Consider the following 22,088-nt stretch of genomic DNA (forward strand, 5'->3'; position numbering starts at 1 on the left):
TGTGTAGCAACAGACATATCATACCCTGGCACCCTGAGAAATGCAGACCCAGCTGGGCACTGCCACATTCTGCAGTGCTGTGCTATCACCCAGGGACACTGGTGCCCCATCCCGGAGCCCTTCATGCAGATGGGGTCCTGTGAGCTGGAAAGGAGCCAGTGCACATTTGTAATTGTCATTAGCTTTGTTCCTGGTGCAGGTAGGAACAAAGGAATCCCAGTTGAGCATGGGGTGAGTGTCAGAGGAGAAGGAAGAAACACGTTGCTCCATCTCCAGGGAGTCCTCTGTGTGCTTTCAAGGCACCAGGAGAGGTTGTCGCTGTTACACTTTGTCCCTCATGTCACTGAAGGGCAGTGAGAGCATCCCATGGCCTGCAGGCCCTTCCTGACTACACAGCTGCTCAAAAGGCCAGTGCTGGTGTCCCGAACATTTCATAGCTGTCCATTGTGATTTCAGTGAGACCTTTCCTGGGATGTGGGAAGACTGGAGAATCTGGGGCAGCTGCAACCTGGCTAGGTGGGCATGGGTTGGGCTGCAGGGCTGGATGAGCACCTGCCTTCTGAAGGTTGCCAGCCCTGCCAGGCACTCCGGGCCAGTCACCCCCCTCTCCTCCTGAATTGCACATTTTTTCGAGGGTGGGAAGGGATGTCAGACCTGGATGACAGACCCTATTGTGACAGCAAGGTCAGGGTCAGCCTCTGCCAATGGGGATTTCAAGCAACAAGCCTTCAGAGAAAATAAATAAAACCCTCTCTGACATTTCCATCACTGTCGGGCTAAAAATAATCCTTCAGCATGTGGACAGCTCTGGCCATGCACACACTGATGTCTTTGTGTGTCTGTGCTGTTTGACATCTACAGCCAGACAAGGGGGTGTTCTGCTTGGAATCGGAAGCAGCTGGGAGCCCTGAGGGACACCAGGGTTGCCATTCCTGTGTGCAGATCAATGAGGTTTTGTAAGCAGGATGTTTTTGCACCATATGTGAAGCAACCACGCGTGGAGAGACCAAATAAAGACTTGAGTTTGTCCATGAGGTTTAATGAAGTTTTCCAGAGCCAGAGGGCCCAAGGGTGTTGGTTGGGGGTGATGGGGAGAGGCAGCCTGGTGTGGAGGAAGATGGTGTGGGAGGGATGTCCTTGGGCATCCACAAGTCACCTGTGGAGAGCAGATGGTGTGTGGGGAGGTCCAGGCAGCTCCCCCGGAGGGGAGCCAGTGATAAGGGAATGCTGGGTCACTCTCTAGGACTGACTGAGGTGATCAAGGAGGGAAGGAGAGGCTGCAAAGAAGGAGGATGAGGGATTTTAACCCACTCTGGTGTGTGACCTGAATTTCCCAAGTGATCCAGCCTCCTTTCTAGCTTTCACCCTAACCTGGGGTTAAAGCGCTTGTGTGGGATTTGTGCCACTTTCTGCAGAGGGCTGGGAAGCAGGGTCACACTCAGGATCCTCCTGCAGGATTACCTTGTGGCCTTGGGATGTGGGCAGGGACAGCCTTGCCATTTTGCCACCAGCCCACCAGTGCCATCATGGAGCTATGCTAAGCATCTCTCATTTGGCCATTCTTCCAGTGACTTCACCTCTGTGAGCAGGACAGGATCACTCAGAGGCTCCCTGCACAAAGTCCCTCTCCCACTCTCTTTGCAGCCAAGGTTTCACTGGGATCCCCTTGGCACAAGGCTTGTGCCGCTGCCATGCTCACCCATCACCCAGACATGCCAGGCTTGTGATGTGGGCAGGAAGGAGTGACAAGCTGCTCTGGCTCTTTTGGAAGCTGTGCTCCACCACCTCTGTAGCTGTGCTCTGGGCAGAAGGGTTGTGTGACGAGCAATGATTTGTCACCTGAGTCCCTCACACTGCTTGGAGCAAGGGTTTGGTGGCTGCTTTGAAGTGCTGCTACAGGGCCTCACCAGCCTGTCCCCTCATTTGAGCTGCTGTCTCTGAGGGTCACCTTCAGGGCTTGATGCTGAGGGCAGTGGAAAGCAGATGCTCCTTAATTATGCTGCAAGGTCTGAGGAAGGACCTGATATTTGCTGAAGTGCCGCCTGCGTTTCCCTGGTTTATTTAGTGGCTTTGCCAAGGATGTGACAGGGAATGGAGGGCTTTCTAGGGAAAAACACAGGTAATACTCTGGGACACGCTGAGCTCTGTTGGATATCAAATGTATATGAGGAGAATCAATCCCTAAAACTGTGAGACCTCAGAGAAGGAAAACCTTCTAATTGCAAAATTATATAGTGAATTGTGTTTTATTCTCATCTCTCCCAAGAGGAGCCTGTCAGTGATGGGAAACTCATACTTTAATCCCAATATTAATCAGAATAACTTACACCTCACCTTTGAGGCTTTCCTCTCCAGCACACAGCTGGGAGTGATGCTGGTCCGTGGGTGGGGAAAGGGAGGTGTGTGTGACAGACAACATGGCAAAAGTCAGCACAGGCTATTCCCCCTAGACATCACTGAAGGTTGGATTTTAAGGCTGAAATGCCTGCCTTTATGGCAGCACCCCACGGTCCATGAAGAAAACACGAGGAGATGGCACTGGTGTGTGCTGAGGTCTCTGGCTCTGTAGCAAGGAAGGGCTGGGCTGGATTCCCTGTTTCCCCCAGTGGCTCCGGGAAACACCCGGGCCGGGAAGGGTACGCTCCTGGCGCCATCTAGTGGCACTGGGACATGGAAAGGGAAGTGGCTCTTTTATGTTTATTATTTGCGTTATTATTATGAGGAGTTAGAGGGAAATATGCCTACATGATGTATCAATTGTGTGGGCTGTGAGTGGCCCTTTACCAGAGTGTAAGACTTGCAGGACAACAAAATGCTGGGAACTCAGGTCTGCTGTAAAATAGGATGTACAGAGCACTCAGATACGTCTGCCTGCCAAATAACCAGCAGGTTTATGGAAGATTGTTAAAGACGGGGATGAGCAGGATAGGTGGGATGTGTCCTGTGCTATACAGAAAGAGCTGGAACTTGTGAGTGTGGAGAGGAGAGGTTGAGAGGCAGTGCTGCAGAGCCAGGACCCAAGGACTGGATTTCTTCCCACTCCATAGCAGCTGGGCTTCCTGCTGCAGTAAAGGGCTTTAGGATAAGGTTTTAGATGGCTTAATCTGACCTAAGGCCATATGGGCACCTGAAGATGGATTTCTGCCCTCACCCCTGGGTGTCTCCCCAGCACCTCATCATATGGCTCTGCTGACAGCAAATTAGCAGGCAAAATAAATAATCTTGCATGGGTTTGCCTCTTCTATTTGCTTTTCAGGAGCCCTGGTTCCATTTCTCTGAGCTCCAGCTGCCACCTTCACACCCATTAACTCTCCTGTCTCCTGTTGCTATCCTGTTTTTCAGCCTGGTCCCAGCTGCCCTCCCTGAGCTGTCCCCTTGCACACTCCAGAGGCTGTGGCTGGTTGCCTGTCCTGTCCAGCTTGGCTCACACAGCCTGTATGGGATCATTGCCCCAGTGAGCTGTTCTAAAAGGGGTGCCAGCCTGCCAACAGTTTAAAAAAATGGACTGAGTTTAAAGCAGCTGCTGGGAAAACCCCTGTGTTTCAAGGCTGGGACAAAGTATTTGAAAGAGCAGACTGTCTGGAGCTGTTTGTTATATACTCTTTCAGGGTTTTGGGGAAATTGTAAAGCCAGTCTTGGTTCACAGATGAGTATTAGATTTTTTTCTTCCCTGGATTCTACTCGCTGAACTTCTCCACACTGATCTTTTGTGCCTAACAAAATGGGCTTGTGCTACAAGGAATGATGTAATTTTATTCCCTTCCAGGCAGCCCAGTGCTGAGAAAGATTTAAATTTTCATTCTCAGATGCTTGGTGGAGCTCCTGCTGATGGTGCCACACGGTCCATGGCCCATTTTGCCCATGATCAGCACGATCCAAACTTTGGAGGGAGAGGATGGTCTGAGGAGGGGGAGGATAATCCCAAACTGAGGTGTTGCGGCTCGGGAAGAAGCCGGGGTAGATGTTAGACATGAGTTTTTCCCTGAGGGCGAGCGGGGAGAACCCTCCAGGGCACAGGGTGAGGGATGAGCCCTCGCCCAGGGCAGCCCCAGCCCTGCCCGGCCTGTGTCACCGCGTCCCCTCGCAGGGAGCGGGTCTGACTGCCCGGCCCGAGCCGAGCTGGGGACCCCCGGGATGGGATGCCTTCTCCTGGCTGCCGAGCACCCGTGTGGAGCCGGGATCCGCCACTAGATGGGAGTAAAACCTGCGGGAACAGCCGAGCCCACGCGTGGGGCCGGGGAGCGGGCGCTGCCCTCAGGGCTGGCACCGGGGGGTTTGGCCTCCCAGACACGGGCCCGGCGCCGGTGCCGACTGTCGCCCATGGGCAACTGGTAGCTGATGTTCCCGAGCCCTGTCCCACCGACTTGCAGCTTAAAAACTCAGGACAGCGGAGCCGGGCTCACTTGCAGAGATAAATCTGCCTCCTCTTCGAACCATCGGGAGTCCTGTCCTAACGCCCAGCTGGGCCTGGTCCCTCAGCCTGGGGGGGGCTTCCTCCTCCTGCTGTGTTTACACTTAGGTCTCTCATAAAATCCCCGCCAATTTACTTGTCTTTCCTCCCTGGGATGTCAGCCCTGGCAAAAGTGCTGTGCCCATCCTTGCTTTGCCTCTGTCCCTGCCGTGGGGAAAGCCCTGCAGCCAAGGCCCCTGCCCCAGTGGGGTTTGCTCAGCCCGGGGCTGCTGCAGCTGTCCTGGCTGTCCCTGGCTCAGCCCTGGGCCCAGGGCACAGCAGCTGTCCTGGGGACTCCTGTGGCACGAGTTTGTGCTGCAAGGGGAGAATGCTATGAGGAACAGGGTGCACTGTGTCATAGCTCAGACCTCTGGTGGTTTCTTAATAAAGGTTGTTGTGGGCTAGTCGGGATTGTTGTGTCCTGCTGTTTCATGTCCTGCATGGTCATTGATAACTGTCCTGACAGCAGCACTTTCTTGGCTCCTTCTTAAATCAAACAAGCCCAGGCTGGTGGAGCTCAGGCTGCAAGATCATAATTGAAAATAGTCATGCCTGAAATGTTTTCCCCAAGAGTGCCTGATAGCCACATGGGCAGAGATTACTGTGGGCACAGTGGGAAATGTCTCTGCATACCCAACACTCGTTGCAGGGAAGGGAGAAGTGGCAGGAGCCAAGTGCCTGTGTCCTGTGGGGGAGATTGGAGCTCAAGGAGAAGAGCTCTGGCATCATCTTCCTTACTGTTTACCTAGAAACCATGACCCTAGAGGAATGTAGAGTTGCCAGCAAACCTTGGGCATTCCCAACATATGAGGAAGAGTGAGTGGTTTCCTGAGACTGATGAGGGAAGAACTGCAATCACACAGCCAGGGCCTGGTACCAAAGCCATTGTGGAGCTGAATTTCCCTGAAGACTGCTTTGCCTGCCCTGCTTTGCCTGCCCTGCTTTACCATCCCTGCTTTGCCTGCCCTGCTTTGCCTTGCCTTGCCTTCCCACTACTGCATTTCTTTCTAGAAGCAATTTCTACTTCTTTGAGGGCCAACATCTCATCCAGGACTACTCTCTTTTCTAAATTAAGCTGTGTTGGTTCCTTCAGTGCTTTCTCAGACATGACATTTTTAGTCTGTCAGTCATTCTCCCTTTTACCTTTTGGTCTCTGGAATGCCAAGAGTGGACACTGCACAGTAGCCAAGCTCTGGCAATAACAGCTGGAGGAGAGGAGTTTCTTTCTGTGCTGTCCTGTCACTCCTTTTTGTGTCTTCCAGCTGGACGCTTCCTTTTTCACAGCAATGTGCTGACACAGCCTATCCATGACCTGTCATTGCTCTGGAGTGTTTGAATTTTTGCAGAGTTATTACTGAATGGGCAATTTCCTCCCTGTGTTTGTACAGTTGTTTACTTCTGTTGCATTGCTGTGTGCTGTTCTTGTTGTATTTGAACTGCATCCTATTGGTTTTTTTATTTTCCTGGATAATTCTGAAGTCAGAATCTGTCCCTTATTTCTGGTCACCGTGCTTGCAGTTCCTGGATCTCTTGTAAGCATTCTCTGCATTTCAGCATTCAAATCATTAATGAGTCAGGCTCAGACAAGGCTCCTGTGGACTTGCACTCAATACCCCCTGCAGTTTTGCTCTGATCATGGATCTCTATCCAGTTTTGTGTCTGCTCCCCAGAAGCTTTGCAAGAGCAGACCCCCAGCCCAAGGTCTGTATGCCCAAAGGTGTGGTGCTTCCCAGACCTGTGCCAAGCCACAGTCAGCCCTCACTTATTTACATGAATGGTTCTTGTGACAGTGTTAAAAATCTTGTTAAAGTCAACAGTCTCAACTATCTCACCTGACCATGAACAAGAAATTCTTTACTGTGAAAGTGACTAAGCACTGATTTTCAAAAGGAGCTTGGATGCAATCTTGAGTAATGTAGTCCAGGGGACTCTGCTTGAGCAGGCAGATTGGACTGGATGATCTTCATGATGCCTTCCAACATTACCCATTCCATGATTCTGCAATCCACAACTGCTCTGCTTTCAGGGAAGTGAACTCCTGCCCTGGAAGGAAAGCAAATAGATTTAGAACAAATTTGATTAAAAACAGTCTTGGTGTATTCTCATGCTGAAAACTCTTTAATTATACTTATATTTTTCTAGGAAATGTCTTTAAGCTCAGCACTGCTTGCTCTTGCCCAAGGAGCCACCTCCCTCTTGGCCATTGAGGTGGATGGCTGAAGGAGGGCTTTTCCAAATATGCTGTACTGGGACAAGTTGGGTGGATGAAATCCACCTCTGGAAGCCTCTGGTTTATTTAGGCTGCAATGGGTGCACAGCTTGTTAGCATTATCTTATTTCTTTTAGCTTTTGGCAGCATCATTGGCATAAGCAGCCCCCTCTCCATGTGTGACCTCCCCTGTGCTAGTGCAGCTCTTTGGGGCTGGGCAAGTGGTGGGGAGAATGACAGAGGTTGCTTAAACCAAGACTGCTGCTGGAGCAGATGCACCTCTGAGCACTTAAAATTGTGATCCTGTGGTGTTTCTCATGCCTCAGTATCAGCATCTGTGCTTCAGCTCTCCAGTTGCTCCCCAGATGCCTGTGCCAAGGTTTTACATTCATATCCTGGAATTTGAATAACTTGCTTTCTTTATGTAATTCTTTCTTAAATTTCAAGGGATTAAGGAATTTATGATTCAGCTGAATTTCCAACATGCTGCATATCCTCCTACTGCACTGGGAGACCTCTTCATGCCTTTAATATTATGTCCTGAGGAGCTGCCTACTCCTCTAAATTCATCTTTCCTGTTAGACCAACCTGTCCCAGCGTCTTCCCTGTTTTATCTGCATCTGTAATCTGCCCTCCTTTACTTAATTTTTCCAGTTCTTTCTGTCCTGAAAATTGAAATTTTTCTGGTCTTCCCATGCCTGGTCCTGTTTTCCTCTGCACAGAGCTGGATCCTTTCTCCCACCCATGAAGTGGGGATCAGAAAAGCAGTACTGAGCCCTGTGTACTCAGTGAGGAGCACTTCCCAGGCCATCTGTGGGGGCTCAGGCTCACAAGGGGCATCCTTAAAATTGAAGCAGGGCAACCCCCAGGTACAGCAGAATTGAGCATCTCTGGAAGGAGTGGGGAGGACAACAGCAGAACAGGGGACCCTGGAAGGAAAATGTGGTCTCTTCAAAATGTCAGACTGGGGGATATAAGAAGTCTGAGGAGGAGGATAGCACAGAGGCTGAGGGCAGCCATGCTTCACCCATATGGGTGCCTCCAATGCTGACAGGCTCTGCCCAGCACAGCTGTTTTGGGAATGAGAACTATCCCAGATGGGAGAACTCCAGATAAACCACTTCTGCAGCTGAGCTTCAGGCTGAAAAGTCTGCAGGATCCCTGGGGACACTAAGGCACATGGCCCTGGGCATAGCTGTCACACATCAATGTCGTGCCTCAGTTTCCATTCCAAAGCTGCAGTGCTGCTGCTGCATGTCCTGCTGTGTTTTGTCAGGTGTGTCCCTGCTCTGGGGAGGTGCGGGGGATTTGTCTGTCCTGTCTCACTGCAAGGCCCATCAGGAAAACCTGTCTGGCTCATTTGTGTTCTGGTCTTCAGCAGGGTCTGAGCTGCCAAGCCCTGGGGTTAAAATGTGTGTTTAGGGCTGTCCTTCTCCAGTACCAGCAGAATGCTGGGGCTTTATTGAAGGGCTGTAAGGATGCAGGAAAAGAAGCAATTCTGGTAAATCACGTGTCTCAAGGATTTTGAAACTGTCCAGGCTGCCAGACATTACACAAGCTCAGATTTCAGCGTGCTTTAAGCACTGTGTCAAAGAAGGGCTGTAGCTATCAACAAAAGCAGAGCATGGCCTGAGTCATTTGGCTGAAAAATCCAGATCCCAGTTGCTCCATTTGTGGACAAATGACAGAACACTGCACTGGAGAAACAGCAGTTCTGGGTTCATTTAGATGCCATCTGATTTCTATTTTCATAAAAGCAGAGATGTTTACGTTAGCCTCAAATGTTTTGCACAATGCTGGGCTGCTATGGTTTCAGCACTGATGAAATTTCCCTTTCACCTCAGATAGAATGCAGATGGGTGCTTCTCCTGGCCATAAGTGAGGGCTGGGGACAATTCCCGTGCTGGCCAGGTTCTCCTGGGACTGCCAGGCTCTGCCAGCACAGGCAGGGCAGCACTGCTGTGCCATTGAGGTGCTGAGACTTTGATGCCAAGAGCAAAGGCTGTTCAACAGCCTGGGCTGACACCTCCAGCATCTCCCCCAGGGCTGTGCTCGGAGCTGATGTCAGGGGGCTTGGACACAAGGCCAGCAGCCTGTCCTCTAACAGCCGCTGGTTTTGGAAAGGCACCGTTGTTGGCCAGAAGGATCTCCACTGAAGTCTCCACTCCATGCCTGCATGCAGCAGAGACATGCCCCAGTAATGGATATGTGGTCAGTAGAGGGTTCAGCAGATGGGTCTAGACCATGAACAGAGGTTGCAGAAGCTGGTTTTGCTTAATCTGGCAAAAAGGAAGATAAAGGACAATTTGACAGCAACCCACATGAAAGGTGGTTATGATGGTGACCGAGTGAAAATTTTCTCAGTATCAGCAGCTGGTACACCAAGGGAAAATGAGCACAGGTTACAGTTTGGGAAGTTCAGGTTCAACATCAAGGAAAAACTTTTTCTCTAGGAGAAAATTCAGCCCAGAGAGGTGGCAGACTTACTGCCTGAAGGTTGTTCGAGACTTCTCTAGGCAAAACCACAGGATGATCCGAGCTAGTATTGGCAATGGTCCTGCTTTGAATGGGAAAGGGAAGAGAAGTCCCCAGAGCCCCCTTCCAGCAGCGGTGTCATCCTGTGAGCCCTGTGGCCAGGCCAAACTGATTTACAGCTTGTGTGAGTGCCTATGTGTAATGCAGCATCACTTCTCACCTGCCTGAAAATAAACAGGAGATGAGGGCTCTGTGGCTTTGGCAAGCTTCTTCCCAAGAACAGTGCAACGGGGAGGTGGGTGGAGCAGAAGGCTGGGGTGAAGGACACATCTGTAATTTTGTAACATTGACCTGTTGTACTAAGAGAAAGGGCAAACAAAGAGAGGGAGAACATAATAGACTGGAGTGGTTTGCATCTCCTCAAAGGTGACAGTCTTTTTCTTCACCCCACACCATATGGAACAGAAAATGTCCCCACCAGGGACCAGATAAGAGCAGAATAGAAGAACAGAAGGAATTTCTCTGTGTCACTGAATGGTTCTTCCCAGTCTGAAGCATACTGGCATGAAGGACCTACATTTTTGCATTGTTTCCTGGGAAGCAAGGCCTCCCAAGAGGCTGTGGCAAGGCTGGAATTTCCCACAAGGCCCTGCTTTCTCAAGTCATTGAACCAAGAAGTGGTGCTTGCTCGGGATGTTTGTTCTTGTTGACATGACTGAAGAATAGAATAAACACATGTCCCAGCTGCACACAAGGACATGAGGCAGAGTTCCAAGCTCCCATTAAGACCAGAGCAAAAAGTTTTGGGAGGTTTTTATGAAGTAAAGTTGACTAGAATTAATAAATGCAATTTATGGAATTTATAAAGGGTCTCTTGTAAAGATATTTTCTGTATTTAGCATAGCATCATCTTTGTTTTGTTTTTCTACTGAGTGACAAGAAGAAAGAGAACAGAAGATGATTTTTGTGAAGAAATATGAGAAGACTGATTTACCAATGTGACTTCTCACACTGCTTTTGGAATTGAAAATGAGATTTGGCAATGTCTGAGGGTGACCTTTCACAGTGTCACTCACTGCTTCTCTTGAATCTCTGGGCACTACACCAAAATTATTAAAATAAACACAGATTCCAGATATTATGGAGCCAAATGACCCAATCCACAAACCTCAAACATCTGGGGCATCTGGGAGCGGGTGCAGGATGGCAGCATGCCTGAAGCCAAACATGTCTCCAGCCCAGCATCCTCTCCATGCCAGTGTCAAGAATAAATGCCCAGAGGGAGCTGGAGTTGTGGGAGAGGCACAATCCACCCTCTTATACTCTCCCATACACCAACACTTTTCAGCTTCCTGAGCTAGAGTAGTGTCTGTATTTGAGAGCCCTCAATGTTGTTTTTTTCCTCCTGTCCCTTCTTCATCCCTGACTGTTTCCTGCTTTCAGTTGAGCTTTTAGTAACCACAGAATCCTGCAGCAGGAGCTGCTGCAGCCTAATTACACCTTATGCAAAAAAAGCTTCAGTTTTCTGTTTTTGGGTTATGCACCTAATGTCTTCATCTGATACCTCTTGTGTGGGAAGAGACAATTTTCTTCTTTTTCATCCTATTTAGTCTTCCACTATTCCGCAGACTCACATCCTCAGCTGGCCCATTTCCAGCAGCCTGAAGAGTCCTGTCCTGCTCATCTAGAAGCTCTGCCATGTCTCTGCTCTGCACCTTCTCCTCTGCTATCACCTCTTCAAGGTGGAGGCACCCAAATGGCACAATTTTTGAGCTGGGGCTGCCATGAGATTTTGTTATGACATGGTTTTCTGCTCCAGATTTGTTTGCTTTCCCTCACTTTCTTAGTAACTCCTCACATTTAATTTGAGGTTTCTTCACTGTTCCTTGCATTAGGTAACATTTCTACAGAGCTAGAAGTGTTACCTAATGCCCAGGGTCTCTTTTGGCTCCCCTGCTTTGTATGTAAAACAAGAATTTGCTTCCCTTTACATAATCTCCTTTGCCACTTGAACACCTGTTTGCTAAGCATCATAAGGTCACCTTTACTGCCATGAGCCATTTGGTGTCATCTGCAAAAGCTGTCACCTGCCTGTCCACCTTGCCCAGGTTTCTGCTGACATCCCAGCACAACCCTGCATAGAAGAACAGCCCTCCAATATGAAAATTGTGCCTTATTTCCCATCTTTGCTTTGTTACTTGTCCTTGTGAGAACCTCTCACTCACCTATTGCCTCCCAGTTTCTCTCCAAGCCTATAGCAAGAACTTCCAAATGCTTTTTGGAAACCTCAGTACGCTACAGCCTCTTTCCTGTGCTCCCTTGCTCCTCTCACAGAACCTCTGGGGGTTGCTGAGGTGCCAAGCTGGGCTGGTTCTTCTCCCATGAATTACCATGAGACAGGCCAGAAAGGTGCCTGCCAGGTGCTGGTGACACCTGACACAGAGGCTCAGACTCTGTGGGTGCCTTCCAGATTATTTGAAGGCATCCAAGGGCTGCCCTTGCTGCAGGATCTGTGCCTGCCACCCTGCAGACCCTGATCCTGAGGGAGTTTCCTGGTCCCTGTTCCAGTGAAGGACACTTCCTGGGCATGAAGCCATATTGCAATGGGGGTACTGATGTTCTGGGCTCCTCCAAGGCTCACCCAGTGGGTTTATGCCCTTCCCACTTGAATCTGCTGCAAAAGGAGGTGGATCTGCCAGGTTTCCTAAGTCTTTGACACCTGTCTGTCCAAGCATATCACAGACATGCTCTTTCTTCTTCCACACATTACATTTGACTTTTGCATCTCAGGGCAAATGGCTCCCTCCTTGTCATCCCCAGTGTTTTGAAATTTGTTTCATGAGAATCACAGAGCAGCAGATGGGGACTTTCTTGTGAGGCTGCTGTCTTACTCTAGGGATGTCCCAGATGTGGTCTGGAGGACAGCCCATGGGGAGAACCCACAGCACCCATGACAATGGCATTCCTCCTTCCTTCTGATGACCCTGCAGGTTGTTCACTCAGTTTCAAGCAGATGGGCTTTGAAGCTAAAGCTGTGAGTACAGAGAGGGTCCCCAGCTTTAGATCCTGTAGATGCCTTTTTTCAAATTCGGAAATCAATATGTGAAGGAAACATTGTGGCAGAGAATAAGCCTGTCTGGGGAAATGACACACGGATGATAGCTGAGGAAAACCTATGGTTTTCTGGGGTTACTTAATGGCAAAACCAGTAATTTTTGTTGTGATGGGGAAAAGACCCAATTGGTTTGGGGCTGCTATTCATGTGACAGTCACCCTCTCTTGGTGTGTCCCATGTGGGGCTGGCCCCTGCTGTTGGCTCACAATAGTGCAAAGCCCATGGGTTCCAGGGAGGCCTTCCAGAGTGAGATGCAGACAACTTTGAATATAAGAAAGTGATTTAAATTTCCAGATTTCCAGGAGCCCCCAGAAACAAAATTGTTCCAAAGCTGCAGAGTTTCTTTATGTGGGTCCTGAGCCCTGAGCAGGAGTGGAGCTGGTCGGCTGCCCTGGGGCATGGGGTGGAATTTGGGTTATTTCCTCCGGCCTGGCTTGGCTGGGTTGTTCTCCTTGGCCAAGGACACAATTACCTTTCTATGTCCCTTCCTTTCTGTAAGGTGGTTTAAAACTTGCTTGTTCCAGCCTGAAAAGCTAATTTACAATTGAAGTAAAACCTCTAGGGCTGTGACATCCAGCCTTCACCAGGCCCTTTCTGGAATAGGAGCTCCGGGAAGAAAATTCTGCCTCAAAGCATTGACTTCCTGGAGCTAAGTTCTGCAGGAAAATACAGTGTTCCAAGACCTAATAGCCTTCTATATCCTGGTCTTTTCCCAGCACAAATAGCTGCCTCGTGTTTTCTGGCCAATTAACCTGTGTTGATTGAGATGCAGGTTCAGTTTGTGTCTGGCAGCCCAGGGAGTACCACAGCCATGCCAGCTCAACATGAGCAGACGTGGTCAGGGAGAATGGAAAATTTGATGTTAAATCCTGTGGTAAGAATTCCCTAACTTCGTTTGAGATTGGAAACTTTCAGATAGAGAATTGAAACTGAAACAAAAATTCTAGTTATCCACTGAGCAAGAGGGAAAGTACAGGGGAAATGCCCTGTTGTGGCAGAGCTGTGGTGTTACTGCATCAACAAGATATTGCAGAATCTTTACAACTTCTCTGATTCCTGTTTCCATAATTTCTGTTATTCCCTGGATATGACTGTTTTTAAAGATGAAGGCTGGCACCAGGTAAGGAGCAGAGGCATGTGGGGCAGCAAGAGAAGAGGGCAAATATTATCTCCAGGTCCTTTTGCAAGGGTGGTGAGGTGTGTTTCATCATGCTGGAGCAGGAACAGCCCTTCCAGGTTGACTCTTCATTTTTCACACAGATTCCATCGTGCATTTGGTCAGGGATGATGATAGAGGTGCTGGGACAAGAGGGATGAACAAGAATGGTGGCAGTGCATGATAACAGCATTTCCTGATGAGAGTTTTGGAATGGCTATGGTCCAGAACAACTGAAAGCATCCATGAAGTGTGATTAGAGTGGTTTGCACTATTCATGAGCTGTCCATTCCTCATGTGCAGTGCTGTCCCTGCCACATCATTTTCGCAACAGCTGAAGAAAAAAGCAAACAAAACCCAGCCATTCAGGGTGGTCAGGGAAGGAATGTGAGACACAGAATTCCCACAGGGATGCTCTCTGTCACATCCATGCCCCAGCAACATACAACGCTGGGACTTTCCAAGTCACATCTTGCATCTCCTGCTGGCGCCTTTTGCATCACAATGCCCCAAGTGTTGCACAATAGATGTCAGAAGGGAGGGTGGTGAGGGAGTTTGCTCCATTTCCAAACTCCTTGCCTCAGCCTGATTGAAAATCTGAGCTGATCTGGTGGCCAAAGAGTGCCCAGGGACTTTTGGGCCTGGGCTCAAAAACCAGCTGTGAGACCATGACATGTCCTAGGGCCAGCCACATGTGTGTTTTATGTCCTGCTCTTTAAAATGCAGAACAACCCCTTTTCCCAGTGCACAGAAAGAATGAACACTAGTCACTGAGCTCTGATCCTGTGGCACAAGGACCATGTAAATAGATGGTTGGTCCAAGGAGGGACAAGCACAAGAACTGAAACACTTCTCCCATTTCTTCTCCCACTGTAACAGCAATGAGGTTTGAGTTGGTGGGAGTAGAGTGATGTCTGCAAGGCTATTGCTGTGCATCTGGTCTGAAAAAAAGTGTAGTCCACTTCTTGAAGATTTTTTTGGCTTGGCTTGATTCCATTTACACTGGCAGCTGAAGCATGTTGCAGTAGTACCAGAGAAATGCTTTGCACTGGAGATAAAAAGCAGGCAGCACCTCACAGGAAAGATTTTTAAGGCCAGTCCTGTCCAGATTAACTATGAGCTTAAATCTATGCAGCAAAAAATTACTCAAAATCACTTGTGTAGCTAAAACCAAGTATAGTAATATGGATTGTATTATATTGAGCCAACTTGCAGGTTTTAGACTGAACTATACAGGCTGTTTGCATCTGATTTCTCCCAGCCATTGTTAAGGAGACTTCAGATTGCTCAAAGTTCTCTTGCCAATGTTTTCTTGTAATGAGGGAAAAGTTAAAGCAAACAAACTCAAAGTGAAGCAAACACAATTCAACTGTGTGGAGGAAAGCCAATTAAAATAATGCTTATGTCCTTATTTTTGGCTTGGTGTGGGCTGACCGACTGGACACACATTGTGATGTCAGCTGGACCAGGACACGATGATATATGTGTATACTGCTTTGCCAGAGACACTGGACATCTCTGCTTGTGCTAAGAAATGGCCTCTTCCCCACAGATATGGCCTCTTCCCCACAGAGATACAGGCTAAAGAGTGTGTTGGACAGGAAAGGAAAGTGAGAGAGGAGAGAAAACATGACACCAAGGGCTGAGAGGACATGTGCATTCCTGGGCTGATGAAATTGCCATCTGTCTTGCTTCTCTGCAGGGTAAACACAGCACCCACGATGCAAGGAGGCTGAGGACAGCAATTATGCAGCTGCTGGTCTGAGGGATGTTCAGCTGTCCTGTGCACCTCTGAGCCCTTTTTGTCCATCATAATCTCTCTAGGTAGCTCTTGGGTGAATTTTTTAGCCAAATGTGCAGTTGCTACCTGGGGTCTGACTGCAGAGGTTTCCTCCTCTTCACAGCTGAACTGCCACATTGAGGATTTCAGAAGTTCACACCACTGATGAATTATCTGTTTCCACCATGTGATAAATGAGAAATTCCTGCTTTCCAGAGCTACCAGGCCCCCTCTGGGACCAACACCATGTGTCCCTGACATCAACTTATCGACTCCAAGAGGCAGCTTGGTGCTCACTTCTTGCCTTGAGCCCCAGACCTCAACAGGGCACTCTCCAAGCTCCCCATGACCAGCTCTCCACCCTGCACAAACACAGTTCATTCCTCTCTTTTCTTTCCTTCTTGGCTTAGGTGGGTTGTTGTCAGAGGTAAGCAAGGTAGAAACATCCATCAGGACCCCAGGGGGATGGAGGCTGCTGATCCCCATGATCTCCAGTCCATCAGCTGATCCTGTGCCAGCAGAATCAATGCCCACTGGGAATGGCTCCTTGGGACCCCAGCAGACACAGCTCAGCATATTTCTGGCTTGGTGTAAGTCAGGGCATAGTGTAGTGCATGAGAATACTTTCTGGTTCTCTGGTCATCTCTTTCCTACTCCTCCCTCTTTATAATCTTCATAATGTGCAGCGTTTAGACAGTTTGGTCTGGCTATAAGAGGTGATAACTGATGCTTAATGACCTTCATTAGTGGCATTATTTTAATTCAACTCCATGAGGGACAATGAGAGAGCAGTCCTATGCTGAGAAACACATGTTTCTCTGCTATAAAGAAAATGCTTTGATTTGCATAGATGGCAGCTAAAATCAGGGCAAGGAAAGTGCTCTGGCCAAGCAGCTCAACAAGGGCCTCTGTTTTCTGGATTCTGTGACTGAAGACAGGGCTGAGTTTAGGGTAAGATGCTGTTTGTGGGACTGATCACTTACAGATTGGTGAAGGTGTATCTGCAGGGCTGTGGTTCCTGTGGCAGAGGGGCAGTGGAGGGCAGGGCAGGGACTCTCTGCTCCGTGTTCTGCTATGTAGCTCAGTTTTGGCTTGTTATCTGAATTTTCATCCTCAATAGAATTCTGGCCTCAGACTGGCTTCTGTGTGCAGTACAACTGTGCCTGACAGTACTGAAGCTTTGCAGGTTGATGAAGAAATTCTTTCTGGAAAAAGAAAGCTCTGCCTCACATTGTGGGTACACCACACCTTTTCTTGCCATGCTTGGTACTATACAGGGAGAGGGAAAAAATGCATTCTCCACTTGTGTTTTTCCAAGAAAAAAGAAAATGAGTTAAAGAGAACAGAAACACAGGAGAGTCAGATGGTCTGGATGTTGACAACACATCATCTGTCACTGACGGTGCTCATGTGAGCTCTGGCAGCCGTTGCCTTGCCTATGGTTCAAGGGAAAGTGAGTATTTGCTTCCAGCTGATTGCATCACTGCCAAATATAGACCCACTCGTCCTAGGCTAGTCATCATCTGACCTTGAAGACTGTATCTCCCTGGCTTTCACTTACAGTTCTGATGTCCCTCCTATGGCTCTGCCTGTGTCCAGACACTTGCCCCAAGCTCATGATGTCTACTGGAGACCCACACCCAGGCCCCTGGGAGATACCTTTGCTGATCTCACATGTCATGCCCTTGGCTAGGAGTGTCTGGAGGAGCTGGGCCACTGTGTTACAGTGCTTCAGCCCCTGTGTGTGGTTTTGTTGTGTCTTTGGAGATAGAATGCCATGGTCTGGTTGGGATAGCCCATTGCTACCCAATCACCTCATGCTGCAGTCATCCAAGCCAGATGGAAGTCAGGGCACAAGCACAGACAAGTGTTCATAACCTGTGCTTGCACCTGAGAACTCCATGGCTTGTACTCATGAGAGATGGAAACGAAGGCACAAAAGGCTTGCCAGAGTCACAACCTGCAGGAATGCTCCACCAGAGAAGCTTCCTGCCTCTTCCTACTCCTGTGCTGTGGTTTGTGCCCATCAGGAGCCTCTGACAGGGGCAGTATTTAAAGAGCTTTGCTCAGAGACCAGCTCTGGGTTCCTTTCCTGGTGCTGGTGCTAGGCCACCCTTCCCTTCCACAGCACAGCCATCCTCCTCTGACATCCTCCCAGGATCCTGTCCAGATATGTATCACATTTCTCCTGGGAACTCTTCTTGTTCTCTCTTTATCAAGGAGATGGACAACCACTTGATTGCATTGCTGGTTGTTTCCCATCTTACATACATAGGCAGAGACTTTCCTTCTGCAGCAGCTGTCTGAAAAACAGCTCTGCTGCTAGGAGAGGTGACGTTGCTCCTGGCCCTAGTGACTTGTCAGCCTGTCCTAAGGAAGAAGACCTCTTGCCCCAGACCTCACAGGCTGCCCTGATGACACACAGGTGGAACACCTAAAAACCTGACCACATAGTTCATCACTGGCTCAAAAGAGCAGCCACCTCAGCCTCTGAGTGTTTGCCTTCCACCTTGTCCTTTTGGGCATACCCTGCATATATTTGTACAGCAAAAGCTTCAGAATGCAGAGAATTCAGAATTTCAGAACTGCTCATTTGACAGTCCTAAATACTGGAAGTAGCAAGAGTAGAGATTGTAAAATGATAGTATGTTTTCTGGTTTTTGAGTAATTTTTTACATTAGGCAGGAGCTGCTCTAAGGAACCTCAGGAACACTGAGGTTCTTGATGGCTCATGGATCTGGACAGAACAGAAGTGTTCTGCATGTTGTTTGCATTTCTGTCATAATATGTTAAAGCTCCTACAACGCTGTGAGCTCTTATGGCCTGAATTTTCTGGTATTTTCCTTGCAGAGAAAGTTAGCAGAAGGAAATGACCAAAACCCACGCTGGGACTCATCTAAGCCCACGCTGTGGCAAAGCATGGGAAGAGAAAGGGGATTTCACACATCAGCACAACCAGATCTTGGGCCCCAGACTTCGCAGTTTGAGTTTCCAAACCAAATATCCTGATTTGCCCAGTTTCTGTGGATGAAAAATGTTGAATTTCCAGAAAATTGTTCCTTAAAGAGCTGAAACTGGGCAAAGGCTTGATACAGAGTTGCTGTAGAGAAAAACAGTTGTTATGCAGTAGCATCTGTGTGGGGGCACTCTGTGCATTTTTGATGCATGAGCCTTTGACTAAGAAATTATCTGTGTATTTGACACAACTCCAGTTATCTGCTCTCAAAAATCTATAGATTGTATTGCTTCCATTTCTGCCTGGAAAGCACCTCTGTAGAGGATATATCTGTGTATAGAGAGGTAAACAGATTGCAGAAATCTGCTCTGTGTTGATTCTCTTCATGATAATTTGCACATTAACATGAAAGCATTGCTCATGTATAACTGAAAGCAGGAATTTGCTTTTCAATTCAAGCTGTATTGAAATGTATAAAAATGGGGAATTCATAATTTTGAATAATAAGAGGAAGCTTGCACAATAGAGTTGTTCATGTGAGATAGTAGAAAATTACACTGGAAAGAATGACATAATATCTGGATAGATGCAGTGTTATTTTGTACAGAAATAGGCTTTTATACAATGATAATGTTACATGGAGAGATGGGGTTCTGCCTGTGGTCTACAGGGAGTATTGAGGGGAGGATTTTGAGGAGGTTGAAGGAAGGTAGTACTTGTCCTTTTCTTAAGTGTGGTTTCCACCCAAGAAAAGCTGGCTGAAGAAGTTGTTCTGGACAACGCATGAATCTGGTCTTTCTTCAAAAGTTGCTATTGATTTCATGCTGTACATGCTGATCTGACAAAATATTCCCCAAGTAAAAGCAATCTGAGCCCTTTGAGAGAAGCTTCGTAGAGAAATCAAATCAAACAAAAATGGGAGCTTGGGCAGTTCATGCATTCCACAGTAATACTTTAGTCTTGGTGATATTTTTAATGGATCTGAATGGGATGCTGAGCTGGACAGTTAAACAAAGAGCTACAGAAGATTTTTGGACATGGCCAGAGGCATGGCAGATACTTGAAGGCTGCTCTCTCACCTTCTGCAGCCTCCTGTGTTTCCCTTACCAACATACAGTTAAGGTTATCTGGATTACTAGATTACTAGATTATCTAGATTACTACTCATGCTGGGGTTTTTTGCCAGCTCCAGGTCTAACCTGAGGATCTTACCTGTGATATCTTTGCAAGCTGCCAAGGCTGCTCCAGCAGCAGGTCTAGCTCACACAGCATGTGAAAGAGTTTCCTCCCCTTTTTCAGTAACTCTTCTCCAGAAAATCTTAGGAGAGGTCTTTTTTGCATCCTGGACAAGGGTCATAATACTGCTCAGAGCTGCTTTCTGCAAACCACCCGTGTCCAAGCAGGACAGCAATGACACCTCTGAATGCAGTGTGACCTCTTCAGGTGACATTCCTTCACATCCACTTGCCTCAAAACTCGTGTGGTCCAGGAGTGTCTGCACAGGCTTGCCATAAGCAGGTGGCTGCCAGGATCCTGCTGGGCTGAATGCCTCTCTTGGGGCATTGGAAATACCTCTGGCACTCCCCACATGTTGAACAGGGGGAGTTGGTAGCTTCAGGCAAGGTTTTTGGTTTCGTATAGCCCTATGCAGATTGGGAAGGGGGCTGTGTCACAATGAGTGAAGCTGGGGATGGGACCCTGGTTGAGACAAGGGGTTTGCTGAGCAGCACCATGAAGATGACAGTCCCTGCCTCACAGCTCAGATGGTTTTCACCACTTCTTACAGCCTTGGTGTACAGTAAAGGGGGCTGCAATGAAACCAAAGAGCAGAAACAGCCCTCTGCTAACTAGGCCATAGCACTGGTAATTTATCCTGCTATTTTCTCTAAACCATGCACTTGGTTGAGCTCTCAGCTACATTGCCCTTGCCAGTGGGACTTAGGGGTTGGCCTCACGTCTTTGGGATAGGGCTCAAAATCTCTTGAAGACTCCAGGACCAATATTGTTCTACCTAAGGGCTTGTTATAACCTCCTCCCTTTTGAGAGGAGTACTTTTGAGAGCTCAGCTTTTCTGCCAAATAATAAGTTTTCCTCTTTTATTAGTCCATTATGAGAGCTATTACAGCTCAAGTGCTCTGTCCTATTTGGATAAAAACTGCTTGGATAAATACCACTGAATTCCTCGATCTCAAATGATGCTTTTTCTGGGCACTGTTACACAATTTGTCCTGGTGTGTCCCATGTGCTGGAAGGTTGAGAGAATTGGGAGAATGTGGTCCCAGGGCCTCATTGGGTAGTGCTGGAAGATATACCAGGAGACTTGTGGAGAGGGGAAAGAAGGAACTGAATACCTGAGGAAAAGACCCAGAGAAGAGATGAAAAATGTCTCTGTAGGGAAGCCTCCAAGCTGGTCGGTTCAAAAGAGGTTTTTAAAACCTGATTTCTAGAGCAGAAAGCCCCTGGTAGCAAGGAGAAATGGTGCCTAGCAGGTGTGAACATTCACTTAATGGTAACCTTAAAAACTTCACACTGCTTTAAAAAAACACAGTTAACTTTTCCTCTGTAACACGCTCCTGAACAGCCTAATGTGTGTGTGTGTGTGTGCTCGATTGCATTTCCTCTGGTTTCCTCCTAGGAAGTGAGATTCACCTCTCTTTCCATGGACTTGTTTGTTTGCCACGGTGGAAATCTGTGTTTCCTGCATTGATGAGTAATTCTTGAAATCCCCCCATATTAGCTGCCATCTCTATTATTGTGGCTACAGGAAAGCTATGTTGTGTCTCAGGGTTATCAGTATGGTGGTGTGGCCACATCCTCCTCTAAGTCATGCAGGAAGGCAGCAATTATTCTTGTGGCTTTCAATCTACAGCATGGGAAAGCAGGATTTTGCTAGAGCCCCATTTAAGCTCACTTACCTCTATCTCATTACCAAAATATCCCTCCTTCCTGGTGCTCCTGCCTGTTTGGTCCCCACTACTGGCTTTTGATCGAAGCAGGAGGCAAGTGACGGAGCAGCAAGTGAAACCATCCTGGACTTGCAGCCTGTGTGCCTTAATTCTTGTTGGGAAGGAGGCTCTGCTGTCCCACTCACTGCAGGTACACCTTTCCTCTGGGCTGCTCCATGCATTGCCAGGCTTCAGGTCTCTTCCCATTGGATTGGGGTTTCCATTTTTATTTTTTTTTTCTAATAAAAGTTCATATTAGTTATGCTACATGCAGGATTTAAAAATGGATGTTGGCAAATTGTTGCCACATCATTAGTGAAGATGTAATTGCTCATACATTTCCTGCTTTACAGCAATTAGTAGGTGAGGAATGTGTCACCCAAGCACGTCACTGAAGCCAGGACTTTCCACCTGCAAAAGCCCACCTACTAAACCACTTTGCTCTAGTGTGTCTCTCTTAAAATCAGCACATCAGTAAATTCTGTGGCCTTAGGTCCAGTGTTGTCATTTCTCAGTGGATTTTAGAGGGAGGATCCCGGCTCAAAGGGAAGGAATTGCTGGCATTCTAGCCTCTTAACCCTTCATTTCCAGGTCAGCAGTTCCCAAAGTTTCTCAGCAGGCTTTAACGAAACATTCCTGGTTTTTTGTTGGTGTGGGGTTTTTTGGGTTTGCTTTTTGTTGTTGTTGTTGTTGTTATTGGGGTTTTTTGTTTGGTTATGTTTTTGGGTTTTTTTTCCATCACACTCACACTTGAGGAGAGTCTGTGAGCTCTCTGGAGGTTTTGGCCTCCCCTGCAGAAAAGACAGAGGTTCCCAGGTGTCCCTGGGGACTCGACACACCACAGGTGGCTCCTGCAGGAGCAGAGGAGGTAGTAAATGCCTCAAGCCACTCCCTGCTATGCTGTGGTTTATGTCCTTTAGCCTTTTGCACTGCAAATTGCAAGTCTTCTGTCAAATGACGCAAGTGCCAGGTGGGATGGATGGGGAGGGAGCCAGGAGCGTG

The sequence above is a fragment of the Zosterops lateralis genome (genome assembly GCF_965231275.1).
Source record: "Zosterops lateralis genome assembly, chromosome: 6".
NCBI lineage: Eukaryota > Metazoa > Chordata > Aves > Passeriformes > Zosteropidae > Zosterops > Zosterops lateralis.